The sequence below is a fragment of the Meleagris gallopavo genome, chromosome 14 (assembly GCF_000146605.3).
Source record: "Meleagris gallopavo isolate NT-WF06-2002-E0010 breed Aviagen turkey brand Nicholas breeding stock chromosome 14, Turkey_5.1, whole genome shotgun sequence".
Classification (NCBI taxonomy): domain Eukaryota; kingdom Metazoa; phylum Chordata; class Aves; order Galliformes; family Phasianidae; genus Meleagris; species Meleagris gallopavo.
In genome coordinates, this window is record NC_015024.2 from 11,713,586 (window position 1) to 11,720,781 (window position 7,196).

The window sequence follows — 7,196 nt, forward strand, 5'->3', positions numbered from 1 at the left end:
GGGAATTTCCCTCCTCCACAGAGATGGAGCACTGTGCCTTATGCAATACTTTGTTTATGTCTACTCAGGCAGAGATGGCTGAGTGTGCCACTTCCCACCTCTGTGGGGAAGCCTTTACCTTCTGGGACCTGCCCAGCCTAACCCTTTGAAGCTTGGGCTTCAGATGAACATTCCAATGCAAGGTTTATCTCTGTCTCCATGCAGCTGTCAGCCTTCGCCTTCTTTGCAGTACAGCAGTGATTCCCCATGCACTGTGGTCTGAGATCAGGACATCTGCCACCACCTGCCACGGCCCATGCTCAGCTCCCTGCCTTCCTGAATGTGAATTCATCCCTTTTGGCACTAAGAGAGTTAGGAAACCTGAAAATATTCCTAGGAACTTTCTCATCAGATAACCAACTTCCTGTGAAGTCTTTGTAATGTAAGCTGGAAAATACTAAGCATCAACAAAAGTATTATTCCCAAATGTAGAGATTGCTGGTGATAATTGGCCACAGTGCTCTTTACCATGCCCCACTTTGTATTTCTGATATGTAACAGTCTCCTGGATAATCTAAGAATTTGGGTGAAGCATAAGGCATTCATAAAATCAAATAATCATTGGGGTTGGAAGAGGCCACTAAGACTGTCAACCCCAGCCATCAACGCACCCCCACTATGCCCATAACCTCAGTGCCACATCTCTATGATTCTTGAACACCTCCAAGCTGGTGACCCACCACCTCCCCATGCAGCTTGTGCCAATGTATTACCACTCTTTCTGAGAAGAAGGTTTTCCTAATATCCAACGTGAGTCTCCTTTGGCTGAACACAAAGCCATTACCTCTCGTCCTATCGCTAGTTATCTTGTAGAAAGGCATTCCAGATGCTTTGGAAAGCTGTGTAAACATGCAATACCTGTCCTATGCCTTCCTAAAAGTAGGTAATGTAACATAAATATATTGCAGTCTTGAATTGTACTGAATTAAAGTGCTTACATTGCTCTGCTGCTCATTCTTTAAGAGAGAATCATAGAGCAGCTTGGAAAAATAATTTGTGGCTTAAAAATATTCACCTCCCCTGTTAGTAGGCTGAATCTGATTTTACAGTGGAGAATAGAAAAATTCAGCAAAGTTGCCAATGGAAATAGGATCCATCTTTTAACTACAAGTGTAATTAATTATTGAAACAGCTGAAAGGAAGAAGTGGCAGATTTGCCACCAGTGGGGTGCTTAAATCAATGAGGGAGGTCTCCTAAAGACTCAGAAAATGAAATTCCAGTTATTGTACTGTTAGAGCTCAAACTGAAAAATCCAACACATTAAGTATCTCTTTTAGCCTTAAACCTCTATAAATTACATCTGCTTTCTCGAGCTGCAGAACTTTGCAGGAATCTGAAAACTTCAAATAATGTCCTCTCAATTGTAAAGCATTGTATTTTCGCACTAAACTCAAAGATTTCAGAGTTTCAAATCATTTTCTTGAGCACTCTGCATCTTCCCTATTTGTGTATATTTTCCCCTTACATGAAATTCTTTTTATAGCTCAGTCTTTTATATTACTCTTTTGTACCCTTTCTACACTGTAATCATTTCTTCATCATAATTCTCTCGTTGCTATGTGATGTTCCACCACTCAAGTTCTTTTCTTTGATTTAGCTGTTGCTATTGTTTTAACTCTTTACCTTCTGCTCTTGCTACTATTACTCAGTAAATAAAAAAGAGAACAGACTCCATTTTCCTAAGTAAGATTCAAAGGTAAATACTGAATGGGTTGTTGTTGTGCATAGCTGTGAAGAACAGCTGAGCTCACCTGCAGTCTGCCTTGGTTTAACTTAGTCACTGTTCCTGGAATAGCCCCTTACCTTGGAATTAGAGGGAATTGCTTGGATTGCTTCAGATGAGGTTGGCGACAGCTGACTAGCTGCAGGGCTTTGATTTTGCATTTCCAAATCCACTCTGTGAAATGTGTTCAATAAAATAGGACGATATCTGAAGCTTATTGCTTAGAAAAGCCAGTGAAATGGTATATTTTCAGCCATGTGTTCTGTTGCAGCTGGGCTAAATCCCAATTTCTAAATTCCTGAGAAAGCTTCTGAGCATCTCAGTTTGACTGAATGTTCTGATCCTAGTTTGTAGAAAGAAGCAGCCTCCTGCCCTGTTTGTAAGAGGACATCACTGCAGTGTCCTGCAGATGTAGCTCCTTGCTAAATGCTCTTGCTGCCAACTTGTAACAGTGTGTACATGATTTGCACAGCACAGGTAGAGCTCTGGACACCAACCTGCTGAACTGCAGTCAAAGTCTGCAAAGGAATATCCTACAAGGCATGAATGCTACTCCAAATGTAGTTGAATTCACAGGGGAAAAATCAAACATCAGTGTTAAGTATTAGTCTACACCTCTGTAAAAGCCTGCTCACCGTGTGTCTTTTCTGGTAGATTTGCCAACACAAAAAAAAGCTTTCCTGAAATTGTACTTGCAGTGTTGCCAGACTCCCTTTCCTCAGCTGTAGTCCCCAAAGCACTGCTGGAACAGCATCGTGCTGATAACTTCACTGATGCTCACTTGGCTGATGAAGTGTGTTCCTGATGCTCTCTGAAGACTGGTTTGTAAGCTGTGTTTTGGGAAGTGAGTGCACCAGTCACTGCCTCACTGCAGGGGTGGAGCACCGGCTGCTCTCAGGTGGGAAAAGGAGGAATCTATGAATTCCTACATCTCACCCAAACGTCAGGAGGCAGTAGAAGGATACTGTACTCCACTGAGAGCGTAGCATGAAAAAGGTAGTCCCAAGGACATGAAGTGGAGCACTTAGAGTTTCCCAAAGGGTCCTGCAGTAAGCAACAGCTCGCCCAGTAGGGCAGTAGCCTCTGAGAACTGTTTGATCAGCTAATTACCAGCTGCTCATTTATCAGTGATTTTTGGGGGGAAGCAGCCCAGTACTCAGCTCTTGCCGCACTAGAGTGAATCTTTTAGGGTACTTGCCATTTCATTTAGCTGCTTACAAGGAGAACTAAGCTATCTAACAGCGTGGCTGATCCCTGTTCAAACAACAGCTATTTGACTTTTTAGGTTTTATTATATTTTTATTTTTTAACTCTCTCATTGCAGGCCACTCTCGGAGACTTTCGTCCCTACTTCCTTTTCTAAGGCTTGCTCTTTATGTGGGAAGGGCTGCCTGGCAGATACTGTTTTATAACTGACCACGTCCTCTCCTCTGTATCTGCAGCTGGTGAGTAGCACTGAGCTTCATTCTTACTGTTGCATAGGGTTAATGTAAGCTTTTAGCAGCTGCTTTTCTCTGGGTATCAGAGAATGCTGCATTACCTTTGCTAGCAGTAAGTACACTTTGTTTTTCCTCTGTAATCCCATCATTTTGCAGCTTTCTTCCACATACTGGGGCTGCTTATTCCCTTCTGTACTGACTAACCTCAGACCTGTGTATCTGCTTCTGATAATGCAGCTTGCCTTGCTTGCTTGCTATGAATTACTTTGGAATAATTGGGCTGCCAGTTGCTAGGTGTTGCAGATGGGCAGCTGAGGCTGTGTGTCCTGGAGCGTTGGGTCTTGTGCTCAGAGCCGCTGTATGTGGACTTCAGAGCATCACAATCTATGTATGCATGCGCCTGGATGGAAAACATTTCCCGTGTAGTTAATGGGAAGGTACTGGCCGTCACACTTGGCTCTAATTGTTATTTCATTTACGTAACGTTTTTTTAAGGAAAAAAACAAACAAACAAAACCTTGAAGATAAATAAACCTGATATTCTGCATAAGAGTTGTCTATAGCAAAATTCTTCTGGTTTACATTCATCAGAAAAATGTAAACAGTATTCTTCTGAAGCATGTTTAAAGCCTTATCATTCATAGCAAAATGCACTCAATGGCGTCTCAACAAACACTCCTTCTAGACTCTGCACCATAACAGAGCTTCATGCTGTGTCAGGGGAGGTTTGTGTTGGATATCAGGAAAAATTTCTCCTCAGAAACAGTGGTAAGGCATTGGCATAGGCTGCCCAGGGAGTGGTGGAGTCACCATCCCTGGAGGTGTTCAAGGACCGTGGAGATGTGGCAGTGAGGGATCTGGCTATGGGCATGGTGATGGGTTGATGGTTGAACTTGATCTCAGTTGTCTTCTTTGATCTTTATAATTTTATGTTTCATTTGTTAGTTGATTTTCACTGTTCAAAGAAAATTCCAAGTTTCAGGGAAACATTTTCTGAAAATGTTTGTTTGCAGCAATTTGCTTCATATACATACTGGCCCAGCTGCACTGTTCTTAAGTTCACAGACACTCACAAACATCCCTGAAGTGAGGACAGGGATACCAAGATGCAGCCGTCAGCTGATGACCCAGAAGCAGTCAGATTAGTCCTCCTTTTCTGCTGTGTTAAATACAACTTGCAATGCTTCCCCGTGATTTTCAGGCATTATTAGAGCTTGCTGTATGAAGTATTAAAGAGGCACTCTCCATTTATCCACATTAATGATTCAGTGCAAACTCCTGCCTTCCCATTAATATCAGCTAACCTCATTCAGTGATAAAACTTGATTTAGTCTCCAAATTACCTCAGCACAAAATTTCTTGGAGCTGCACTGCCTAATAGTTCAGGGCTATGTGAGCTGTTATGATAGCCAAATAACAACAGTGGCAGCATCTTTTTGGAGTCTTAGCGGAAAGGAAAAAAAAAAAGAGAATCAATCCAGCGCATAAAGAGAGACACAAATAAATTGCTAAACAGTATAATCCAATGATACCATACATCTCAGAAATGAGTGCCTCAAAAATCAATAAAAATTGAAATTGAAAAGGGAAGAATTGTGGTTGTCCAGATGCAGGTATGTCGATGGGAATTGGAGGAGCAGGCTCCAGCCAGGCTTGGGGAAGGGAGGTTTGCTCTGGATAAGGGGGAGCGCTGCCAGCACTTGGCACAGCTGGAAAGGTGCTGTCTTCTGCATTGGTGGGGAGAATTGGAGAGAGAATGGACTCCCTGGCATTTGAGGGGCTGCCACACATCTGCGTTTGCATTGTGACTGCTTCCTTCCGTCTGGAAGTAGAGGGGATGCACGGCAAGGTGCTCATACTTGGCAGCATGACATGGTGCTGGGCCTTTGAGTGGGAGGGGAAAGGCAACGTCTTGGGGCATCCGTGGCTCCAAAACCTCTTATAGCTTTGCCTATGCCTGTAGTTTTGTGGATCCCTAGTGCCCAGAGATGCGGTGCTGGCAGCCCTCAAGTGTCAGCACTGGAGCTGTGTGGGCTAGATCTGTGCTCTGTGTAGAGTAGTTGTGCTGGGCTCACTGGTCCATGGGTTTGTTGTGAGAGAACTTGGAACAGTGTACTGACTCACTTCCCCAAGAACAAGTTTGAGATGCATACAATGTAGATTTTGGTGCTTTGTTTTTCTTACTTTTTGTTTGTTTGTTTTACCTTGTCTTTTGTGTGGGAAGATGGGTGCGGCTATTGCTGGCTGAATGGTTCGTTCACGGAGACCCATCAGAGTTCTTCAATTTTTTTCTGTTTTTCCATTAGAAAATAGAATCTCAGTCTTGCTATAGAGCATGAGCAGATCCAAGCTGTGCTGCGTGCTGGTACAGATCTGTTTTCTACCCTGTATGGTCTCCTTATTGCTCCCTTTGGAGTCTGCTGGCAGCAGATCAAGCGTGGTTTGTCCTTCTTGGTTTGCAGCAGCCTGCTGTCTACAAAGATTTGTGAGAATAATGGTAGAGACATTGCCTCACTCCAGTAGCAATTTAAAACGTGTGCATTTTAAAACAAACAAGCAAAATAAAAGAAAAAAAGTGAGGCAGAAATAAGCAGAGAGTTGGGTAGGGTAGGCTCCTGCCAATCACCTGGCAAGTGAAGGAAGAACTGAACAATCCGGAGAGAAGCGAGTAGAACAGTCTGAGCCCAGTGATCCCGTTGAATTGAGTCTGCTGTCTCCCAAATGGTATAATTTAAAATCATTTGCTGCAGTTTTAGGCAAGAATTATTAAATGAATATTAATCAGTCATTAAATTCAGTGAAACTGCTTCTTCATTCGGGGCTGAATGAGGCCATTTGGCTGTGGCATATTCAGCATGTTAATATGTCTGTAAGAGAGCAATTTCTTCCCCGCTGGAGCTGTGCAAGGTGCTCAGCCCCAGTAACAATGGTGATCCTTCAGACCATCGAATGATGCTTTTGAGGCTGACCATTTGCAGTCTTATGAAATATCAGCCCATCTTTAACTCCAAGTGCAACCCTATTCTTTTCTAGGTAAGGGAGATTTGGCAAAATACTTTCTTACTTCTTTTGCCATGTGCCCAAGGGCAGTGTTTGTCTTGCCTTGCTCCTCTGTTCAGAATCCTAGTTCTGATTCCTGGGCCAGGGAAACATCACCCAGTTCCTGCATTGTGCAGAAGCTACAGATATCTTAATGGTGGGTGTACTTTTACTGCCAAGACACTGAAGACATTGCTCGTGAAGGAGCATATGCTAACAGTAGCTTGGAAATAATCACTTGAGCATCTCTCTGTCTTGACCTGTAGCACATCCATCTGTGCTATTCAGTACAAATGCAGGAGGTAGCAGGTCCCCTGTGATGGGCGCAGATTGAGGGACCTGTGGGGACAGGCTGCCACCCATAGCCTTCAGAAATCTTCCCCTGCAGCTTCTGGGGCTTCCTTAGCGCTGGAGAATCATGAGGGTTATTCACATGAGGATATCAACCAGTGCTAACTGAACAGAATCTATCATCCTTCCAGAGCTACTCCAGTCCTCCAGCTGTTTCTGTGAATAATTTCCCACGTGTAGCAACAAAGATGGGGGAGAAAAGAAGCTCTGGAGGAGTTCTTGCAACCTTCTTTCCCTCTTCAGCCTCTGGCAGTTATGGATGAGATCAACAAATACTAATTAAACTCCAGTGTATGTTATACTGAACTCCAAGCAGAGATGCCTGGCCTTATGTTTGGACTATATGCCAGTAATAATTATCATTGAAAATAGTAAGAAGGAAAAATTATTATTATTATTTTTTTAAACTTAATAATAAATTGGAGAAAGAGTGAGGCTCAAAGCTTTCTATCCTAAGTCTGGTATATGTGCGCATGTGGATTTGATGCGAGGGCAGCAGTGAGTTTTCATTAGCCTAATATTCCTGGAAAGGGTGTTTTGCATGAAGAACTGTTACCCTTGTAATGGTTCTGCAGGTTATAAAGGCAGACATTATAATAGTGTT

At 43.1% G+C, this 7,196-nt stretch overlaps 1 long non-coding RNA gene across 1 annotated transcript in view; it reads left to right on the forward strand.

Moving 5' to 3' along the window:
* LOC116217176 overlaps positions 1-7,196 on the forward strand; it is a 98,010-nt gene that overhangs the window by 87,478 nt on the left and 3,336 nt on the right. Inside the window, exon 3 of the long non-coding RNA XR_004161322.1 lies at positions 3,088-3,208. This is a non-coding gene — a long non-coding RNA (uncharacterized LOC116217176). The remainder of the gene's footprint in view (positions 1-3,087; positions 3,209-7,196) is intronic.